The sequence below is a fragment of the Neovison vison genome, chromosome 2 (assembly GCF_020171115.1).
Source record: "Neovison vison isolate M4711 chromosome 2, ASM_NN_V1, whole genome shotgun sequence".
NCBI lineage: Eukaryota > Metazoa > Chordata > Mammalia > Carnivora > Mustelidae > Neogale > Neogale vison.
The window spans coordinates 204940319-204962109 of record NC_058092.1 but is presented as its reverse complement, the minus strand read 5'-3'; the positions used below and the strand labels follow the sequence as shown (position 1 = coordinate 204962109).

The 21791-nt window shown below is 45.2% G+C and overlaps 1 protein-coding gene and 1 pseudogene across 2 annotated transcripts in view; one reads left to right on the top strand and one right to left on the bottom strand.

The window, feature by feature from the left end:
- The window catches only part of PCGF5 (polycomb group ring finger 5), a 124540-nt gene extending 111996 nt beyond the window's left edge, over nucleotides 1-12544 (bottom strand). For both annotated transcript variants that reach the window (XM_044240089.1, XM_044240091.1), the window contains exon 1: nucleotides 12494-12544. The gene's annotated coding sequence lies outside the window, so the exon portion shown is untranslated. The remainder of the gene's footprint in view (nucleotides 1-12493) is intronic.
- A 7824-nt stretch (nucleotides 12545-20368) lies between these two features.
- Nucleotides 20369-21569, top strand: LOC122899275 (annotated as a pseudogene).
- Nucleotides 21570-21791: the final 222 nt, after the last annotated feature.

Sequence of the window (21791 nt, the reverse complement as noted above, 5' to 3'; positions counted from 1 at the left end):
AAGTCACGGACACACCAGATTCCCAAGTCGTTGGATCTATGGAGGCAGGAGATGGGACTGGGGAAAGGTTCAAAGGAAACATTTACTCTTTGTAACTGATATTTTTATAAACCTAAAGTTTGTCAGATTTTTTTTTTTTAAAGAAGTCTGTCCCTGGAGTCTAAAATGTTTCTCTCCTCCATATAACAAACATTTCTTTTTTTAGATGTATAAATTCTCTGTAGTCAAAGGTCCAATGCAACAAGACCTCCACCCTTGGGAAATTATGTAATTCTTACATTCCTCCATCTCTTGCTTGCTAACCACCCTTCTAAGAATTCCCTCACAGAAAACTAGAAAGACATGAAAATTGCTCATGCTCTCAAGTGCAAAATGGAAATGCTGCTATTGGTGAACATGTGGTAGACCACAGCTGGGAGAGGCAGGGGCAAAACCCAAGGGAGGTAAAAGAACTTGAGGGTAACCTCAGAGTGCAGCAGATTTAGCCCTAAGAGGCATAACTGCAGGTAAAGAAATAACAAATTTAGTTCAAATTTACTTGACGTTGAGCTCCAAAATTACCCCAGGGAAATTCAAGATAAGGTCATTAATTTAAGTAGTTTCTACAAAACAAAAGGAAACAAGTATTAGCTCCCTGTGTAGCCACTCTCATTCATGGTCATCCAAATGGCCTCTCCCGTGTCTCCTTTTCTTCCCTTCTACTCTTCTGACCTGATAACAGACTGTATCAGTTCCGAACTGACTAGAGAGTAAAGATCTGATTTGCAGCAGAAGCAGAGAGACAGAGAAGCAGATAGACTGACACCCAGAGAGACAGACAAAGAGGGGAAGAGAGAGAGAATAGGAACAATACAAGAAACAATTAAGAGGGAGCAAAGGTGTTCAAACTATTTAGCTAGGAGTTAGCCCTGAGCCATATATCAGAAGCTGATGGGGTTCTTTTAAAAATTACGGATTTGCCTGGGTGGTTCAGTGGGTTAAGCTGCTGCCTTCAGCTCAGGTCATGATCTCAGGGTCCTGGGATCAAGTCCCGCATCGGGCTCTCTGCTCAGCAGGGAGCCTGCTTCCTCCTCTCTCTCTCTCTCTCTGCCTGCCTCTCCATCTACTTGTGATTTCTCTCTGTCAAATAAATACATAAAATCTTAAAAAAAAAAAAGAATACATTTCTCTAAAAAAAAAAAAAAAACGGATTCCCAGGGGCCCACCCAAAGTCAAATAAATAAGAATCTTAGGATAGAGGCAGTCATTTGCATTTTCAAAAACCTCCCTCCAGTGATTCTGAGACAGACGGAGGGCTGGAATCCCAGTTGTGAGGAAGGATTCTAACATCAAAACATCACTTCTTGGGCACCTGGGTGGCTCAGTGGGTTAAGCCGCTGCCTTCGGCTCAGGTCATGATCTCAGGGTCCTGGGATCGAGGCCCGCATCAAGCTCTCTGCTCAGCAGGGAGCCTGCTTCCTCCTCTCTCTCTGCCTGCCTCTCTGCCTGCTTGTGATCTCTCTCTGTCAAATAAATAAATAAAATTTAAAAAAAAAACAAAAAAAACATCACTTCTTAACTTTTAATGTATATTTTTAACGTTCTGGATACATGTAAATCATTCCCTAATCCACTTTACTAGCACTGCCTGACTTTTCCTTCTTACTGATTTTATTTGTCAACCTAACTCATACAGATTACTTTAAAATTCATATACTACTACCATGCTTAAAACGGGAACACGGCAGCAGCCTGTCCTACCTCATCGTCCCCCCTCAAACCCACTTCCTAAAGGCAAACTACTTTTAAAACTTCTAGCTATCTCTTTTGATATTAAATTTCATATTCCTAAACCCACCTATAAATCATAAAATAAGAAGGAGCCTATACAAACAAGAAGAAACAGATATTAGAAGTTTAAAAATAAGATGGCCAAAAAAAAAAAAAAAAAAAAGAGCAGATGATAAAGCAGAAATAAAAGCAAAAAGATAGACGAGAGGAAACACAATTAGAGGATTAGTCCAGCAGGCATTCCATGCTATTGGCCTTATGTTCCGTGATACTGTTCATGTCTATCTGTATTCAAGAGTAAGGTGCTAAAATGCTGACTGCAAGCTGTATACTCATGGAATCGAGGGAAGAGGGCTGTTGCCTGATGGGTTTACTTTAGGAAAAATGGGTAGTAAGTCAGTTTCTTCAGTGTGGGTGCTCAACGTCAGTATCTGTAGGTTTCCCCTCTAGGACTGTGCTTTATAGGCAGACAAGAATCCTTCAATACCCTGCCTGGTGGTTAATTACCTCTCTCTCCTAGGACTGGACAGAGGAAAAAAAGCATGGGGTCTCACTGTATAGTATGCAGGGTTTCATTAAATTCATGTTTTCACTGAGCATTTCACCTTTAAAAAAAAAAAATTATTTATTTATTTATTTTTGCCTGGTAGCTCTAAATCCAAACTCAATTAATTTACTTCAGCTTCATCAGAGAAAAATATCCAGTGTCCAGCAAGGGCTTCATCTTGCTGTATGAGATGGGGAAAGTGAACTGAGGGCTGGTCGTTTTCACAGACTTGCAATCACTCCCTTATTTTCAGCCCCACTCCAGAGCCTCTCATTCCAGAACCATCTGGGAGATAAATTAGCTGTTTCTTCCCAGGATCTACTCCCAACTTCCTTTCAGGGCACTTAAGTACCAACTTTCCCCACTATACTAAGTCCACTGCCACCGTGTGTTTGCTTTTCGTCCTCTGAAAATGTGTCAGTGTCTCCCATCTGCTGTTGCTGCTTCTCACATTCACACCATCACTACAGGGGGGTTTCGGCAGGAACTGACTGTAAACACACGTTCAGCCCACCAAAGTCTAACCTAAAGTCCCCAGAACCAAATCGTATAAACACAGAAACTGCCCCAAAAGATGAGCCTTTCTTTATCAATTTTTAACACACTCAAAGCTTTTCTGTTTTCACAGTTACACCAGATCAGCTAAGATACTTCTCCAATTATTTTAATGTTTATCATCATTTCCTTTTTTTAATCATAAAAAACTGTATCCAAGAGAACCCTTTTCTGGATACCACATTTGGTATTGACTCTTTAATTGAGCCTTAGAAGACAGTAGAATTCAGAATATTAGATTATGATTAAATGAAGAAAATATAGGTATTTCATATATAATAGCAATAAAGCTATTATCATTGATTCCTTCTTGCCATTCAAATCTAGTCTAAGGTGGTGGCCTGAACTGAAAGGTATTTGCCTCAATAACATGCTGCTATATAATATGACTCCTACACACAGTCATCACCAATACTGGAATCTTAGCTGTTTTGCTTCTAAAGGCAGGCAAAAGGGGGGTAATCAGAAAGTTTTAAAAATAATTAAGTATGAGGATTTTTCTCATATCCAAATGATCACAATTTTTCACTCCCATCCAAAGGACACAAATCTGAAGACTCTTAACCTGAAGACTTTGATCTTTAAGACTGAAAACCCAGGACTTGTCCTAAACACTAAATTCAGTTACAGAAATAAAAAATAACAACAGAGCAAAATACTAATATTACATTTTTAAATCTAATTCCACTCAAAAGGAACACATATTTTGGACGTGTCAACACTTATAATTGCCTCCTGTTACTACTCATGACTTCCCTGAAAAGAAAACCAAGAATCTAACGAAAAAGATTTCTATGGGGAGAAAAAATTATGTTGTTCTACGTCTCAAGCTGGTTGGTAGTTACAAGTATGTTCACTTTTTAATAATTCATTGAACTATATATTTTGCATTTCAAAAGTTATATATGTGCTATATTTTATAATAAAAATTACTTTTTAACAGCTAAAAGAAAAGTGGATAGAAAGTCAAAAATTTCATTTGTCATGAAACACACTGGTATAATATCTTACTTGTCTAAAATTATTATACATATTGATACGGATAAAGAGGAAAAAGTCATCATGATTTATCTTAATTGCCTAAACCAGAGTCTCATCAAGTTTTGACGGTCATCGTCAGATGAGGAAACTGAGGAATTTAATAATTAGTAAGGTTACTAATAGTGATGGAATCAGCACTAATTCCAAGTGCTGTATGTCCAATTAAAAGCTCCTTAAACATTTTTTTAAGGAAGATTTTTTTTAAAGATTTTTATTTATTCATTTGTCAGAGAGAGAATAAGAGAACATGCACACAAGCAGGGGGAGAGGCAGACAGAGGGAGAGGGAGAAGCAGGCTCCCTGCTGAGCAGGTGGCCTGATGTGGGACTTGATCCCAGGACTCTAGGATCATGACTCAAGCTTAAGGCAGACGCTTAATGACTAAGCCACCCAGGCATCCTTCCTTAAACATTTTACGAGGAGAAATAACATTTCCGCTTTTCCAAATTTTGAATTCACAAACAGGGTATCAATGCTGATGGTCCCTGCTCTGATGTCTGTGAGTTTCCTGAGATCTCCAGGAAGGAAGCAGAGATGCTCTAGGTCTGGCTGTGAAACTGATTAATGAAGGACGGTTCTTAGTCATTTCACTTACACCTCGACTTAATGTAAAAATGCACCTGCTGCCTCAGAAGTTACTTTAACTCAAGTGCAAACAAGGAACCTATGAGTGATCAATAACCGTATGTTCAAAGGGAAAAACATCTTGTTCCCACTCACAAAGCTTCCAAAGGAGGGATATTCCCTGTCCACTCCTGTCTTCTTGCCCCACACCATACTCTTCCCTACAGTGGCAAAACGATTCATTTGGTTAGTGTGTGACAACTGTTTCTCAGTTCTCAAATGGATGGAGTTTTTCTGTGAAAGACACTAAACATGAGAATTTTGGCGTCTTTCTCTTTTTCTCTTGCTAGGCAGCGAAAGGCAGAGACCTGGGTATTTTTCCTCTTCACCTCAAACCTTCCATCCCCCATGTTATTCCAAAGTCTACATGAGGGTAGAGGTGCACAAGGCCATTTTGAACTTCACACCAAGCTATGTCCTCCAATCTAGCCTTCATCAATAAAGGAGCTAGTTTTTGGCCATCTGTTGATAAGCATCAATGGGGAATGTTTTTCATTTCATGTTTTTTAATTCATGAAAAAGAGCTACTGCTTTTCATGGGTCCTCCTCAAAGATACTATCACCTGCCTTTGGGTTAGAAGACAGAGGACATAGACCTGATCCCACAGTTCTCCTCAATGAGTTTCTGTGCCCACAAACACCAGTGTTCTAACATCAGGAAGTAGGCAAGCTGAGTGGAAGCTTTCTAAACTCTTGTTCCGTGGATACTTTAATTACTTCTTTGGCTTTAGAGGAAAATACTAAACTGAGATTCAGAGATTCTGGCCCCTTCCAGAGCTGGCTCTGTCACACGTCACACTCTGTCACAAGTCATAATCCTTGTAGAAAGTCTTTAAAAGACTTTAGCTTCCCCATCTTTTAATTGAAGGAATAACTTCCCTATTTTTTAAGGTACTTTCCAACTCTAAAGTTCAGAAAGTCTTTAATAAATGTATTCTAGAATTTTAAAAAATAGACTTTGATACATATGTATATATTAGTCAAATACATGAATATATAATGTATACCTTGGGCTCATAGTTCCTGAAGATCAATGCCCTTCTGCCTCATGGCTGTGACACCTCACCATTCTCAAGCTCAGCGACATTTTGAGTTTCCATCATCACTCATAACTGACCTCTCCAGAATGCCAAGCTACTCTAAAACTTCCCTGTGCCCTCTGCCACCAGCCCCTGAGCATCCGTTCCTACTTCTTCCTTTCTGCTGTCCCTGCTGAACCAGCTGCTACACATTCCACTCTCCTGCCTACTGCCTCCTCTCCCAGCCCAGCAACACTATCTCACTTTCTCCCTACTCCACCCAGATGGAAACGGTTGTGCCAATGATACACACACCACCTCCACTTCCAACTTTCTGAGCACTGCTGAAGAGAGTCAGGAAGAAAGGGAAGATTCCTTCCACCACTGGTCAGGCCTGGCCACCTCTGGCTCCCTGTGGCACTCTGATGTGAAGCTACTCCAAACTCTTCCCCTTCCCAACTTGACCCCTTACCCCCCAACTTTCTTTAAGCCAATCAACCAGCCTCCTCCATTATTATTCCTGTTTCCCAAGGGAATAGATCCATTTCAGATGCAGCCACTTCCCTCCCAGCTCCCAACTTCTCTTTCTAGAGCTGTGTCTTTTTGTCTCTGTGTCACATCTGTTTTTCCATGAATAAACTACCTGTGCCATGACCTGGGTGATCAAAAAATTTGTTACTCAAAAAGGGACCTCTTTTAGAATAAAAGTAGGCATCATTTTTTCCAGATATTTGTAATATTTGTCCAAACATTAGCCCATAAATAAACTGGGGTAACAGGTATGAACCAAGAGTGCCCTGGGCCATCAGGACATATGGCCACTCTCTCTTGTTCCTAACCCTCCTCACTCGTGGAGGGCCTGGTGCAGTAGTTACCTTCCCACTCCCTTTCCTGATTTCTAGGCCCTTCCTTTCCATGGACAGCCACAACACTCACAGGCCCTTCTTATGCTTTTGTTTTTAGCCATTGGCCTCTCAGATTTTCACAGTGCAATCACAGTTTATACTCTCTCCATTTTCTTCCCATGCAGGTACCCCTCAGGCACCTGGCCGACTTGTCTCTGACTTGTCTTCACTGCCCAACTGACCCTGTCATCAAAGGCTGCTGACAATGGTCTCTCTGACATGTCTACTGATCTCTTCCCAGTCACTGATGTCTGCCCTGCCACCCTATCAGCCTCCACCAACCCTCCTCTCTCACCTTTCCTTACCCGGCCTTCTCCTTCTTCTCCTGCTGCTTTCTTCTCAGCATCCTAACAAGCCCACAAATACTGGTTTTTCCAAGGCTCTGCCCCAGCCTTTTACTCTTTTCACCCACACTGTGAACCCTTCTCACAACTTAATCCCTTCGTAAGGATGCCCCAAATTTCCTCTATTTGCAGTGGCTCCCATACATCTGGATGGTTCATAGGCACACAAATATAAGCATCCAAATCCAAACTTCTCATCACTTCCATTAAAGACAAACACTGACTACACACTACTAGCAAGCGCCTTTACTAATGGTTGTTAACTAGTTGAATTCCTGCCATTGCTGTCCAAAGTCACTCAGCTTCCATTTTTGACTTCTCCCTCAACTCCTTCATCTAATTAGTCATCAATCCCTGTCCCATTTACTTCTATGGTGTCACACCCAACCCACCAGCTCCCACCCTAATTTGTATTCTCTGTTGCTTCTCTTCAGGAGCATCTTAATAGCTTCCTAACTGGGACTGCCCATGGCTCCTCTGACTCAGATTAATCTTCTTAAAGCACAGCTCTCATCACATCACTACCCACCCCCCCACACACACCAATACACATATATTAAAATACCTTTGATGGTGATCTACTGCCTACGAACCCGGCTCCTTAGGATCATCACAGTACGGTCCTCAGCTTGCCATGCAGCCTTCTGCCCCACTATCCTGCCCCCAGGTTCCTCACCTTCCAGCTTAACCACATTCCTCTCTACTCCTGGATATACTCGTGCATCCTTTCATTCAAGTCTTAGTATAGGCTAGTTCCCATTACTCTGCCAGCTGAAGTCCTACTAATCATTTAAGGCCTTGCTCAAGATGTCTTAATTGTCTTAATTAAGCTTTCCTTCTCTGAAATCACAAAGCATTTTCTTTATGTGTCTCTCACATTTCTTCCATGTAATACAGCCTTTGGTTACCTGTCTTATGCTCTTTACATGACTCTCAAGCCTCTTAAAGGGTGTCAATGTCTGATTAACCTGTAGACTCCTTATACTACTGCTTTATATATAGTAAGATGGATGAGAGGCTGAAGTATTTAAGTTAACACGGTATCCATCATATGTCATAAAAGAATGAAAAAGTACTTAATATCATCAAAGTTAATTATGCCAAATTGTTAGGAAAGCCCAGAAACAAACCACTTCTGCTGTTAGTTCAAGGATATATGAATGTTAGATCATGGATCTATGAACCATTTTGCTTAGACTAACACTGCAGGAGAATTGTGCATTCTTTACTGATTCCTTAAACTACAGAGATGTTTAGAGATAGACCAGATCTTAGAGATCATTTAATCCTCCCCCAACCCCTTGTCCTATCCCAACCACCAATGCTCCAGTCGAGAAAGCCAAAGCTTTGAGAGATGAAGCTGCTCCCAGGATCACATAAATCAGAAGTCATAATTGTAGCCATTACCATTCATTATGGGCCCAGTTATACCAGACACTGGACAAATGTTATCCCAGCCCCATGACAACCCTTAAAGGGATCACCTATGAGATGAGAGAATGCTCAAATAAGCAAAGTAACTTGCTACAGAGAGCCCTGTTAGGGGCAGAGCCGAGCCCAGCCCCAATTCTATTTGGCTGTCATGTCTAGGTTTTACTATTTGGACACTGTGGCAGAGGCAAGACCTACCAGCTGTCTTGACTCCTACCTCCTACTATTTCTCCAGTGAATAAATATGCCAACTAAGCAAGCACATATACTTATATTGTGAACCATTTTGTTTGAAACCAGAGGCATGAAAATAAACAGTAGTTTCATTACTATGAATGTTCTAAGGTTAATTACTGCCAACATTCTGACTCTTGTCAGAAAACTTCAACCTGGAAAATAGATATGTTTTCCTTTTTTATTTTTAAAGATTTTATTTATTTATTTGACAGAGAGAGATCACAAGTAGACAGAGAGGCAGGCAGAGAGAGGGAGGGAAACAGGCTCCCTGCTGAACAGAGAGCCCGATGTGGGACTCGATCCCAAGACCCTGAGATCATGACCTGAGCCGAAGGCAGCGGCTTAACCCACTGAGCCACCCAGGTGCCCCTTTCCTGTTTTATTGTTGTGTGTGTGTGTTTTCCCTTTCAATTCTTAAGTATATTCCTCAACTTAAAATATCTTTACCCAGGGCGTCTTGGTGGCTCAGTGGGTTAAGCCTCTGCCTTCGGCTCAGGTCATGATCTCAGGGCCCTGGGATTGAGCCCTGCATTGGGCTCTCTGCTCAGCAGAGAGCCTGCTTCCTCTTTCTGCCTGCTTCTCTGCCTACTTGTGATCTCTGTCTGTCAAATAAATAAAGTCCTTTAAAAAAAATTTGCCCAACCACATTTAGCAAGTATTTGTTGAGCTCCTTAATGTCCAAGGTACATGAGAGGGCACAAAGTTGAATAAAACATATTTTTACTCTGAGAATTCACAAGCAAGAGGCAGTCAATGGGCTAATAGTAGGAAACACACGTCCCCCACTTATGGGAGCTCTGGCTGATTTAGGGACTTCCAACAAGATGTCAAGATACTCAGTCCTAATCCCTGCTCTGTCTGCAGCCTTGGCGAGACATCTCACTGTGTCTCAGTTTTCTCAGCAAAGAGACGGGTACAAAAGGATGAATCGTGCTAAGTAGTTTCAAGGTCCTTGTGAGCTTTAAATTTCCATTATTGCTGAGATTACTCTTGAAATCAGATTATGTTTTTGAAATCGATCACAACAACTGTGGGGGAAACGGCACTGCTGCATGCCCGCCCTTCTTTAACTTTGGAAGTACTGAGTTCTAAAAATATTGCTATAGGAGTAAAGCTGACCAATATCTTTCCACAGTTTATTTTTTACAATAATAAAAAGTAGGGGTGCCTAGATGGCTCAGTGGGTTAAAGCCTCTGCCTTAGGCTCAGTTCATGATTGCAGGGTCCTGGGATCAAGCCCCACATCAGGCTCTCTGCTCAGCGGGGAACTCCTCTCTCTCTGGCTGCCTCTCTACCTACTTGTGATCTCTCTCTGTGTCAAATAAATAAATAAATTCTAAAAAAAAAAAAAGAAAGAAAGAATATACTTAAGTTTACCCTCTAGGCAGGTAGCATCCAGCACTACATTTGAAATCTTCCTCCCTTATATCATTGACTGATTATACCTTTAATTCTAAGATGTTTAAGACATACTTTTAAGTAACTCCTTCTATCCACTCTGCTGTGGAGTTACTGACATTAACAACAACAATAAAGCAGAGGTAAGGTCTCTTGCACTCACTTAGTTATATTAATACTTCATATTAAGTGCTACTTACTATGGACCTTCCCAAGCTTCAGCTACAGTTGAGGTTGGTGAAAACAGTGGGGAGGGAGGAACAGAGAACTATAAGTATTTCAAATATGAGTGAGAACATACAGCACTGTGGGAACTTGACTTTGTTGATTCCATTTCAATATCCTGTACTTCTTTTGCAAGTAGCACAGGTAGTATTTTTAATCACCCACAGTCTTCTACAGTAATACATTTTCTCTTGACAAAGCTCTATATGCCTTAGCTTTCCTCACACTCAGCATCTTAGGAGGTGATGCTCAAACCCAGCTTGTGCTGTCTGTGAAAGAACACAGAGGAGGAAATGAATCAATCAAAAGAAAACTGGAAGAAAAAAAAAATACCAAAACTGTACCATCTTAGTGCCTTGCTCACAAAAGGCATTGACTTTCAACGGTCAAAGATAGCCCTAACAAGAAATTAGGAAAAAGAATTCCTTCATTCAGGAGTTAACAAATACTCAATGCCTAATATAAGCCCCAAACTGTTCTAGGTGCTAGAGTTAAAGAGGGGAGCGAAACAAGCCAAAATCCTTGCCACAGTGGAGCTTATGTTCTAGTACAAAGAGACAGGACTTGAGACAAAATAAAATCATTTCAGATAGTGATTAAGGGCCACGGAGAAAATAAAATAGGATTGGGTGTGCTTCCTGGGGTAAGGGGTGAAAAGATATTTAAGGTGATCAAGAGGACCTTTTCTGAGTAGATGCCATTGGACCCGAGTCCTGAATGATAAGAAAACTGTACTCTTAATCCTACAAATGTGGAGTGAGGTGGGAATGAATCAAGTTAGTCTTTAAGTGTGGTCACAGTGGTTAAAAGTTCTGTATTAATGGCAAACTAAGTTCCTTTTTGGATTTGGCGTAAAACACACACACACACACACACACCCCAAAGCCTAAATCTTTAAGTCTCCTGCTTAGGAGCCACTTGTTTTTATTTTAAGATCCACTAACTTTCAAAGTTTTTGCTAATTACTTTAGCGGTACTTAACCACAGGCGATTACTAGAAGGACTGCTTCAGAACCCAATACCTCACTTGACACCAACCAAATTCTGAATGAGATAGGACCCAGCATCGCAGCGAATTAGCGCTCCTCCACCGACTCATTAATGCAGCCAGGTGTAATCCTGCAACCCTTCCAAGAACGGGAAGCAAGATTCGGGAAATCTGGGGTACCTGACACCCCAAAGTTCCCCCAAATTGTGTAAGAAGGGGAAAAACAAGCCGCCGTTCTTTTGCATGAACTCTCCCCCGCCCCTCCAGGCGTCATCGCTGCAGAAGGGCGGCTGTCCCTGGGTCAGAGGCACACGGCGAGTACGCGCGCGTGTGTACCCCGCATGAATCATCGGCGCCCGGTCCGCGGGCGATGATTCATTCACCGCCCTGGAGCTCACGGCCACACGTTCCGGGCGTACTATGACCGCCGCACACGCAGCTTCCTTAATATTAAACAAATGTTTCAAAGTACGAATGCCTGGAGCCAGAAACGTGTAGACCCAGGCCAGGCGGCGGAGAGGAAACAGCAACATGCTTCGGCCGCTGCCCAAGTGTTTCTGGGGCCGGGAGGGGAGCGGCGGACACGTCCGCCCGTCCCTCCGGGCCCCCGGCCCTCCAGCTCCCAACATGCGCGCCAGCAGCACCCGCAGAGGGCGCGGAGGGCGCACAGGTGGGTCCCCGCCCGGCCCTGCCTCTCGCCCCTCCCCGCCACCCGACGAAGGCCGACGCGCCCTCGCCAACGCGCCTCCCGCTCGCCCCTTCCCTCTCCGTGACATCTTATATAATAACCCGAGCTAATCAAAACGGAAGCGACGCGCGCTGCCAGGGCCAGTCTCCCGGCCCGGGCTGGATGCTCGCGCCCAAAGCCCGCGGCCCCCGAACTAGGCGCCGGGGCGCGCGGCTCCAGGGCGGGGGAAGGGCCCGAGCGCCGCCCCGGCTCGTCCCTCCTCGCAGAAGGCGCTGCTCCTGCCGGTCCCCGTCAGGAAGCCGCGAGCGTCACAAACTGCGTCAGCTTCTTCAAACACATTTCATGGTCTCCCTCCAGCCCGGAGCCGGCTGCTCCCGAGGCGGGGCCGCGGCCGGGGCTGAAAGGAGCCCCTCTGGGGAGGAGAAAGTTCCTCGGGGCCCTCCCCTCGCCCGCACCGCGCCCGGCCCCGCCGCGCCTCCAGCCCCTCTCCGCGCGACGCCCGCCCCGCCGCGCAGCCCGCCAGCCCGCGCCAATGTCAGCGTGGGCAACTTGTGACCCCCCGGGCGCCGGGCGGCCCCCTCCCGCCCGCCAGGCTCTCCCGGCGCCGGGGGCCTTCCCCCTCCGCCCCCACCCCTGGCCCGGCGGAAAGCGGCGACGCCAGAAACTTCCCCGGGCCGCGCCGGGCGGGAGAGGCGCCCGGGTCCCCGCGCATCGCCCTTACCTTGCTCTCCGGAGGCCACGATCCGGGCGGGCCGCGCGGGGCGCGTGGTGCGCGAGCGCGCGCGCGTGGGGCGGTAGGTGAGGGAGCCCGCGCCGGCGGGGGCGGGGCGGGGCAGCGGGGGTGCGAGCGGCGCGGGCGGGGGGGGGGGGCCGGCCCGGCGGGCGGGCGCGAGGAGAGCGGAGCCGGCAGCGGCGGCGGCGGCGGCGGGCGCGGGGCGAGCGCGCCGAGGGGGCGGAGGAGTTGCCGTGGGTTTGTTTACGCATTGCTGCCCGGCTCGGGGCACAGCCCGCACTCCCTGATTGGACACAAACTGGGGCACAGCCTCTCGCCGCCGCCCGCCAGGCCTCCTCGAGCAGCAGCCGCGCAGCTCCCGGAGCGCCCTGCCCGGCACGGCCCGCGGCGGCGCCCGGGCCTGGAGGGGACGAGTAGCAGCGGCCACCGGGGGCGGCCGTAGAGCCACTCGTGGGCCCAAGGCTCGCGATCGCCCACCTGTAGTGACACGACCTTGGCAAGGAGAAATTCGAAACTTCGGAGGCTGGAGACTTCGTATCATTCAGCCGTAAAAGGGGCACTCCCCCCCCACCCCCCATCAGACGGAGGAAGCTTGCCCTTGAATGGACAGAAAGCCACAGCTCAATGTGCCCCTTCGGCGATGGTCAAGCCGAACCTTCCTCTACAAGCTCTCTCTCTGGGGGCTCGGTTTCTTCCCGGTCTCCAGCTTCTCTGCTTGTATTCTGTCCTCACGCAGCATTCAAGTTGCCATCCCAGAAGTGACCTTGCCTCATGATTCCTAAGATCCCAGATGACTCCCCTGGCCTCAAACCCCAATTCCTTAGTCTCGGATCCATGGCTGGGCCTCCACCTGTCTCCCCTTCACTGCCCAACCCTCACCCCCAAAACCCTTGCCTGTAGACAACACCTTAGATGCCTCTGTTCTTTCAAGACTGATTTTGATCCTGTTCTGTTCTCTGCCCAAACCCCAGAAAACCCCAAAGGTCCCTCAGCTTGTCAAACCCTCGTAGGCTCAGCTTGTCTAGCGTCTCCTACCATCTCTGTGCCGTCTCCCCGAACCCCGTGCAGAATCCACCTCTTGCGGTTGGCATCAGTCTGGCTCAGTCAGGTGCCCACTCTGTGCCCCTACTAGTCTGCGGATTCTTTAAAAACAGGAGCCTGGTTTCAACACGGCCCTGGGGATGGGAGATATGAACACTGTAAGAATAAAACCGTCACTGAGTGTCTGCAGCTCTGTCTGTACTGAAAAAAAAACTCAAGAGAGTATCAAGAGGGTCTCCTGATAGTCTGCAAACCTCATCTTGTAAAAAGCAGACACTTCCAAAAACTGAAAATGCCCTCCATTTCTGCCTCTGTCTTTGCATTCTTCCCCACCACACTTAGCTATGTGCCATCTCTACTCATAATGGGCACTTAATAACCCTTGGGGGAATAAAACTGAGATTTTCCTTAAGCTCAGGCTCAAGGTGATTAAAGTGAGTATGGTAAATCATGGAGGAATAGACACGAATGGCCATGAACTCATTCATTTTACAGATAATTCCTAGGCTAAGAGTCCCTCAACTCTGAGTCAAACCCTGGGGAAGTAGACCCAGACCCTTCCTGACTCTTAGGATGGCTAGATTACTTTCTCTCTTTAGATTCACTGCTTCCAGTCCCACTGGGAAAGCTGTCTTTGAACTCTGAGGGTAAATCCAAGTGAACGTTTTCATTCCCAGGCAGTTCAATAGTGATGATTTATTGCAACAAATTAGGTACAAAGGTGCTGAGAGAACTGGAAGTGCCACCAGAGGAAGGTGAGGCAATCCTGAGATTAGCAACTGCTGGATGCACCTCCTCCCCTAGGGCTCAGGGGACAAAGGGAAGAAGCTGCCAGAACCATGAAGGTCTTGTCCAGTGAGAGCTGGAGCCATGAAGGAAGTAACAATGACTGCCGGAGATCCCTCCCAAATCAGAGGAATCCCCTGGTTTCTTCCTCCCACCCTCCAGGGCCACCCAGTGGTAGAAAGCAGAAGCCAGTGGACAAGACGACAGAGAGCAGGCAGGGGTCAGAGCAGAGTAGGAAAAGGAGGTGGAACAGAGAGTGCACGGTGGCAAGCCACTGGCATTCCGAGCTTGGGCGAGGCACCTGCTTACCCCTGGGACTCTGGGATTCTGCAGGAGCAGAACAAACTTTCTAAGCCCCAGAACGCCCTTCCTCCCTCTGTTCCCCTTTTGCACTTTTTGCTTCCATTTTTCTTCTGTCCTCTTTTCTACTATAATTCCCTTATATTTCTTTTTTTCTCTCTTATTCTCTAGTTCTCATTTTTTTCTTCCTGTTCTAGTAGACATCCTCCCAACTTCTCTTTTCTCCCTGGAGTCTCTGCTCACCTCGGTTTGTCCTACTCCTTCCTGGGCAGGATGAAGCCTTCTTCAGCATGGAGGAGAGGAGCAGATTCCTATGGTAGGCCATGGAATTTGGAACTATGGTCCCCTCCAGACATTGTGCTAGATATTTAACATGTGGGATGTCATTTCATCTTCACCTTACCCAGTAGCTGGGCGACGGTGAATATAACTTTGGTGGCTTCACTATTGCCCATCAGAAGGAAAGCTTTGCTGCTGCAGGTCACCAACATCACTGCTCTTAGCTTTCTGCATCTGTGAGTGTCTCCCTCCACCCTTTCCTCTTCCTAACCCTACATCTTTTCCTTCCACTAGCTCAAATATTCCTCCCAAATCTCAACCCCCAACAGCCTAATAGAGCTGCACTAACTTGGCATTTCATCTGGCTTTTGAAAAGGTGGGTAGAATTCAATAAATGGAGATCGAGGAAAGGCCTTTTTGGTGGAACAGTGACTAATATGGTCCAGTTTGACTGAACAAAAGGTACAGCTGGGATCTAAGACTGGGTTTCAGATATTTGCCTTTACATTTCAGTTATCTAAGACAGACTACTCAGAAACACAGATTAACCTTAAGAATATTGAGTATGAGTATAATTCATATAATTAGAATTGTAATGCTCTAAACCAGAAAGAAGTCAAGACATTGTCTGGCTCAACATGTCCATTTTTAAAGTGAATGACTTGAGGCCTAACAGGCTTAGGTAACTGGAATATGACAGTAGCTAAATGCAGACATTTGAGTTTGACTACCTGTGTTCAAATGCCTGCTTTGACACATGTGAGATTATATGACCTTGAACTTATCTGTGTTTAAGATTCCTCCTCTATAAAACAGGAAATGAGAGAATCTACCCCAGTGGGTCGTCGTGAGAATTCAGTGTTTTTACGGGTAAAACACAAAGCACAGTGCCTGGCATGTAGTCAGTCTCCCATAAATAGAGGTGAATATTATTAGGATTTCCCATGGCTATTCTGCTAGCCGGTATTTACCAGAGTCAGAGCTTGTTCCCAAATCTTTTTGGCTGTAATTGAGTGTTCTCTCCATTCCTAGAAGCTATGTCTTAGGGGGCTCGTTGAATGTCATCTGAAAACATGGTGCTCCTCCAGTTTGCCGTTTAAAGAAGTTCTCCATTGTGCTCCCACTTGCCGTTCCTCTCCCTCCCCTGCTGCCCGCTCTAACGCCGGCCTCAGCGATCCCACTGTACAATCAGGACTGGCTGTGGATAGTGGAGTTCTGGCAGAAGGAGGCAGCCATCTAGCTTAGGAGCTCTGAGATAGTCAAATTTGACTAATCTAAATTTCAAAGAATGAAAAAGAATCATTGAATCAAATCCTGTAGCCTACTGAGCGGGAAACCTACCAGCTTCAGTTTGGATGGTTCCTTGGGGGAGTTCCCTGGGACCAAAAAGATGCCTTCCTTTAACCCATCGCCCAAGCCTTCAATATGTTGTGATGGAAGAGACTCTTCTTTGCCCCTCCACCGTTCCTTTCTGAGTCTCTGGTTCCACATTTCAGAACTCCCCATGAGTTTCATGTAGTTCACTTTCTGGACTGTAAGCTTCTTGAGGCAATGAGCTCCCCCTTGACTTACCCTTTCATCTCTGGGACCTAGCTCAGGATCTTGGGTCTAGCAGGCACCCACGGCTACTGAACTGACTGGAGTGATGCCACACACACGCGCACACACACACACACACACACACACACGTACTTGAAAGGGTTCCTCCTCCTCTCCCTTCAAATCTTTGTCTCCTCGGTTGACATCCTTAGGTAGTTGTTGGCCCACTCCACTAATTCTCCAGAAAGCATGACAACAGCTGGATGTGAAATAAATGTGTATTTTACAATACAAACTGCATTCAAAGGGGTTATTTTAATGGTGTAAATCCAGGAAATATTTTAAGAGGGTCAGGAAGACATTTTTGGGGGGCCAGCTGGACTTTCCTAACACCTTCACATCACACCACACACACGGAAACTTACCTCTCCTATAAATAAAGCTTATTTGACTCTCATTGTTACACATTTTACTTCAGATTTCTTAGGCTAAATTGTAGATGGCCCCCATTCTATATATGGCTGCATTAATTATCCTGCCTAAGTCACTTCTTAAAAGGCACAGTTTTCTTTAATCTTAAAAAAAGTTAATCACTGTCCCATTTTTCTCTTTGACTTCAAAACCAGACTAATGACCCAATACCTTGATCGCTCACTGACCAGTGTGCCACAGACCGGTACACAGAGAGCACTTAGTAAATGATAATTATTTTATTATTATTATTATTATTTATTATCAGTATTATCACCTTAAAGCGAAGAGAAAAGCTTTTCATTGCTTTCCTTCCTGATTTCTTTCAGAAGTTGAGCTTTTTTTTTTTTAAGATTTTATTTATTTATTTGACAGACAGAGATCACAAGTAGGCAGGGAGGCAGGCAGAGGGAGAGGAAGGGAAGCAGGCTCCCTGCTAAGCAGAGAGCCCGATGTGGGACTCGATCCCAGGACCCTGGGATCATGACCTGAGCCAAAAGCAGAGGCTTTAACTTAACTCTGAGCCACCCAGGCACCAAGAAGTTGAGCTTTAACATCACTTTAGGAAGAGATGGATAATTTATAGTAATCCAATTTTGCGGATACCACTTGTTTCTGCTTCCCAAAGAGAGGCTGGAAGGATGATTAGGGGTTATTGCACTCCTGGGGTCCTGTAATCAGCCTGGTCCTCTCCATCCCCACTCTGCCTTCCATAATATTCTTGATAAAACAGGAATCACGCAGGCCATCTCTGGCCCAAGAAGAGTTCATAGCGGTAGACCAAAGATCTGTTCTCTGATTGTGCTTACAATTCCTTCAGGGCTTTCTCCTGCATGGACCAGAACATTCTCTGTCGAGTGCTGTTTGTTTTTCTGCTTTGGATGACAATTTAGAAGAGAGAGTTTCCCCAGTGGCTTCCCAGCAAATCATTCTTTTGGTCTCAACTATCATACTTCATTTCTTTCCCTTTGGGTAACTTTTGCACCTTAATCATCTAATGGTCTGATTTAACTTTCTTCTCTTTGATGATAGTAAAAACAAGCAAAACCTTTCATTACTAGTTTCAATGTCCCTTTCTGGGTAGGTGTTCTGTGAAATCATCTTTGGCTCACTGTATTTCTGCATTGTACTGGACATACCAGGTCTTCCCTGCTCCCTTGCTTTCCTCAAGTGTCTCTTGCCCCCAACCCCCCCGCCTTGAGCATCTTGTTGTTTATATTTGAACATCTGCAGGGTTTTGGGTTTGTCTTTTTGTTGTTGTTGTTGCTGCTGTTGTTTTATTCAGAGCAAAAATCGATCTTGGCCTTCCAATAATGAGATTTTCAAAGATCCTAGAATCATAAAATGTTAAAGCTGGAAGGACTTTAGCAGCTAACAGAGGCCAACCGATTCTTTTCACCATGAGATACTAAGACCCAGAGAAGCCGAGTGTCAGGTACAAAGTTACATAGCCTATGGTGGCGGAAAGCTAGAACCAGCCAAAAGACTCCTGCTTCATTTGTTTCTTATGAGTTATATTATGATGCCTGGAAATAATTGTATGAGGAATTTACAAGTGTCTTCTTCCAACATGTTTACGTTCTCACATCAGTGGTTTTCCTACTACATCTCCAGGAGACTCAGAGGAATAATAATCCCACAACTGAAAATCAATGCAAACATAGGAAGGCCCAACTTATAGACCTGGGACTATATCTCTTACTAATCATCTTTCTTTCCTAGCAGTTCTTTGCACAGTGCACACAGCAAATTTTCGACAATGATAATGATGACAATGGTTGATGATGGCCAGGTCTCACATTTCTATGCTGTCAGTCCTTTTCTACTTTTTGTTCTCAATAGTTCCAGTGATTTCTGGGTTTCAAGCCTTCTGGAGTCCTGGCTCATTTAGCTTAGGTTTCTTGAAGAGGGTGATGAATGACTTTTCAACAGCTGCCTTGCATTGTGAGGGTGATAACTTCAAATGGTTAGCAACCTACCCTCAAGCACACATGTACACATTTTGAAACTTTTCTGAAGTTAAGGAGATGTGTTCCTAAAATAATACCAACGACTGCATAAACAAAGCATTCTCTGGTCAGGTAATCTGAAAAATACTAAGTGAAACAGAGTTAAATAGTTTAGGCTTGGTCGGTTTGTTTTTACCGGAATTCATAGGATCTTTCAAACAGTAATGTGAACCCTGAATTTCTAAGGGAGGGTGGTGAAATATGTAGAATTTCCCAAACATGTTTGACCATCAAATCACTTATGGGGCTGGTGTAACATAGAACAACCTGTAGGAAATGCTAAATATCCTTTGGGTTTCAATTAGAGTATATACAGTATTCCATTTGTTCTAAAACTATCTGTTTCATGTTAAGATATCCTTCCCTAGGGTTTGTTTTCTTGGATATAATGACTTAGCTAGTGCCTCTTCTGCTCATTATTTATCATTTTAGGATCGAGATGCCATTATTTCTCGGCCTGAATTTCTCTACAGAGAGAAATCGTAGGTTGTTTAATTCTGACCTCATATCTGAGCTGCTCAATTCCCATAATTATTGCAACTGTCCTGCTGTTTTCAAGGTGCAGGGTCAAAAAGGTAATGATAATTAGAGTAATGACAAGTAGCATGTCTGAGTGCATACAGTGGGTTAAATTCTGTCAAACTGACTCACGTGTAACATCCCACTTAATTGTCAGCACAACCCTATAAGATGGATATTATTATTTCATGTTACACATGAGGATTCTGAAGTGAGTTTAAGTAACTTAGCCCAAGAAGGTCCCAGGGAAGGAGGGGATGCTGGGATTGAACTGGATTGTGTTCTGCTCTTAAGGAGTCCAGGGCCCTGCCCTTCCAGTGTTAGTTCTACCACTGGAATCCTTTAAGAGCAGAGGTCATGAGGTCCAGACCTCAATAGAATCTTCTGTGCTTAACACAGCTCCTGGCATGCTGTAGCCAATACTTCTTTGAAAAGAAAGATGAAGCAATTTGCCCACACCATTTGGTGAGTAGATGGTGGACCCAAGATTCGAACCATCTCCCATATCTTGTGCAACATGGATTTCCCACAAGGACCATGTTCTGTGTACCAAATGAACTCTCTTCCTCCTGTGAGGTTGCACTCACTAGGGTTTTGATCATCCCAAACAAGGCATTTTGTGTTCCCCCTCTACCCATCCGCCAACTACCTCACCTGCCACCCCTGGATCATTCATTCTTCCCTCTCCCAAACTGAGATTCTGGACCTAGGGAACTAAATCTACTCCTAATGGCTAATACCTCAGTAAGCACGAAAACACTTTTGCTGTCGTTGGGTGCTAATTTTGTTGGAGGTGTTTGGGGGATATTCTCAACCCCAGCACTTGGCATCTGGAAGCCCTTCCATATGTCAAAACCTTTCAGTGTAAAATGAAAAGGCTTGCATGGCTGGGGTGGCGGGGTATGCCCCCCCCATCCACATGACCCCCTTTCGCAGTGGGTTCCACACGTGGTTTTGCATCCCTGAGCTCCACCAAAACCCCCACCAGCCGCGCAACAGGGAACGCCTGGCAAAGTGGTTAGCCACGGTGTCTCTGTCCGTGACCTTGGCCTCTCTGGCCTGCAGGCCCAGCAGCTGCCCCAACATCTCCGCTGGTTGGAACCCGCCTTCCTCAGGTGGGTTTCCTCCAAGCTTCATCATGTCAGATCAAAGGCCGCTGCTGAGAACCCCCACAAGAAGGCCAGGACCTCTCCATACCCTGGCTCCAAAGTGGAGGGAAGCCAGGTCCCGGACAAGAAGGTAAGCTGGCAGGCTGAGTGGCCAGAGTATAAGCCTGTTGAGTGCACAGCCAGTTCTGTCTTGGCCTGGCCCATGTGGGCAGACCCTCTGGTGGGTGACAGGAACTTCTCTTCTAAATTCAATGAGGAGGGTGGGCATGTTGAAAGAAAAAGCCAAAATGGTTTGTATGAGGTGAAGAATGGCAGGCATAGAAATCCCGCAGGTTGGCCAGGGCTGGTGGGCAGAGGGCTTCTAGGGTGGTGGGGTCCCAATCAAGCTGAAGATCTCATCTTAACCAAGTGGTAAAATAATAGCAAGGGGAAGAAAATTATCCATCCTGTTTCTAAGAGGAATGTCCTGCAATTTGTAGCCATCAAAAGGAAGGACTGTGGAGAATGGGCCATCCCAGGGGAAATGGTGGAGCCAGGAGAGAAAATTAGTACCATACTGAAGACAGAATTTGGGAAGGAAGCCATGAACTCCTTACAGAAATCTAGAGTAAAGACCCCGGAGCTGGAGAAATAGCTGCACAAACTATTCAATCAGTAACACTTGGTGTCTATAAAGGTTACATGGATGATCCCTGCAACACAGATAACCCGTGGATGGAGACAGAGGCTGTGAACTACCACGATGATACAGGTGAGATAACCGACTGTCTTCATCTGGAAGCTGGTGATGATACCCAGAAAGTGAAATGGGTAGACATCAATGATCAACTCAAACTTTATGCCAGGCAGTTCCAATTTATTCAATTCATGGCTGAGAAATGAGGTGCCCATTGGAAGGAAGGCATGGACCCCAACGCCATGAATAGTGACTTGGAATCTCCCAAAAGCCTTCAAATGGACATGGGTCTATATGAAACAAAGAGCCCGGAACCTGTGCTGAACAGGAGATAGAGGGAACTTCTTTTGATGATTATTTGCAAAACTGTTCGCCCTATGAAGGCTTTGTGTCAGGGAATAATATTTGAAAAATACAGGCATTCAGGATCAAAACCATTTTGGTTTTCCAATTGGAAGAGGAATATAGTCACTTGTTGTATACGTTGTATACTTGGCTGGTAATCACATTATGCAACTACTGCTCTTTGAAGAGTCATAGTTGATACAAAGATAACT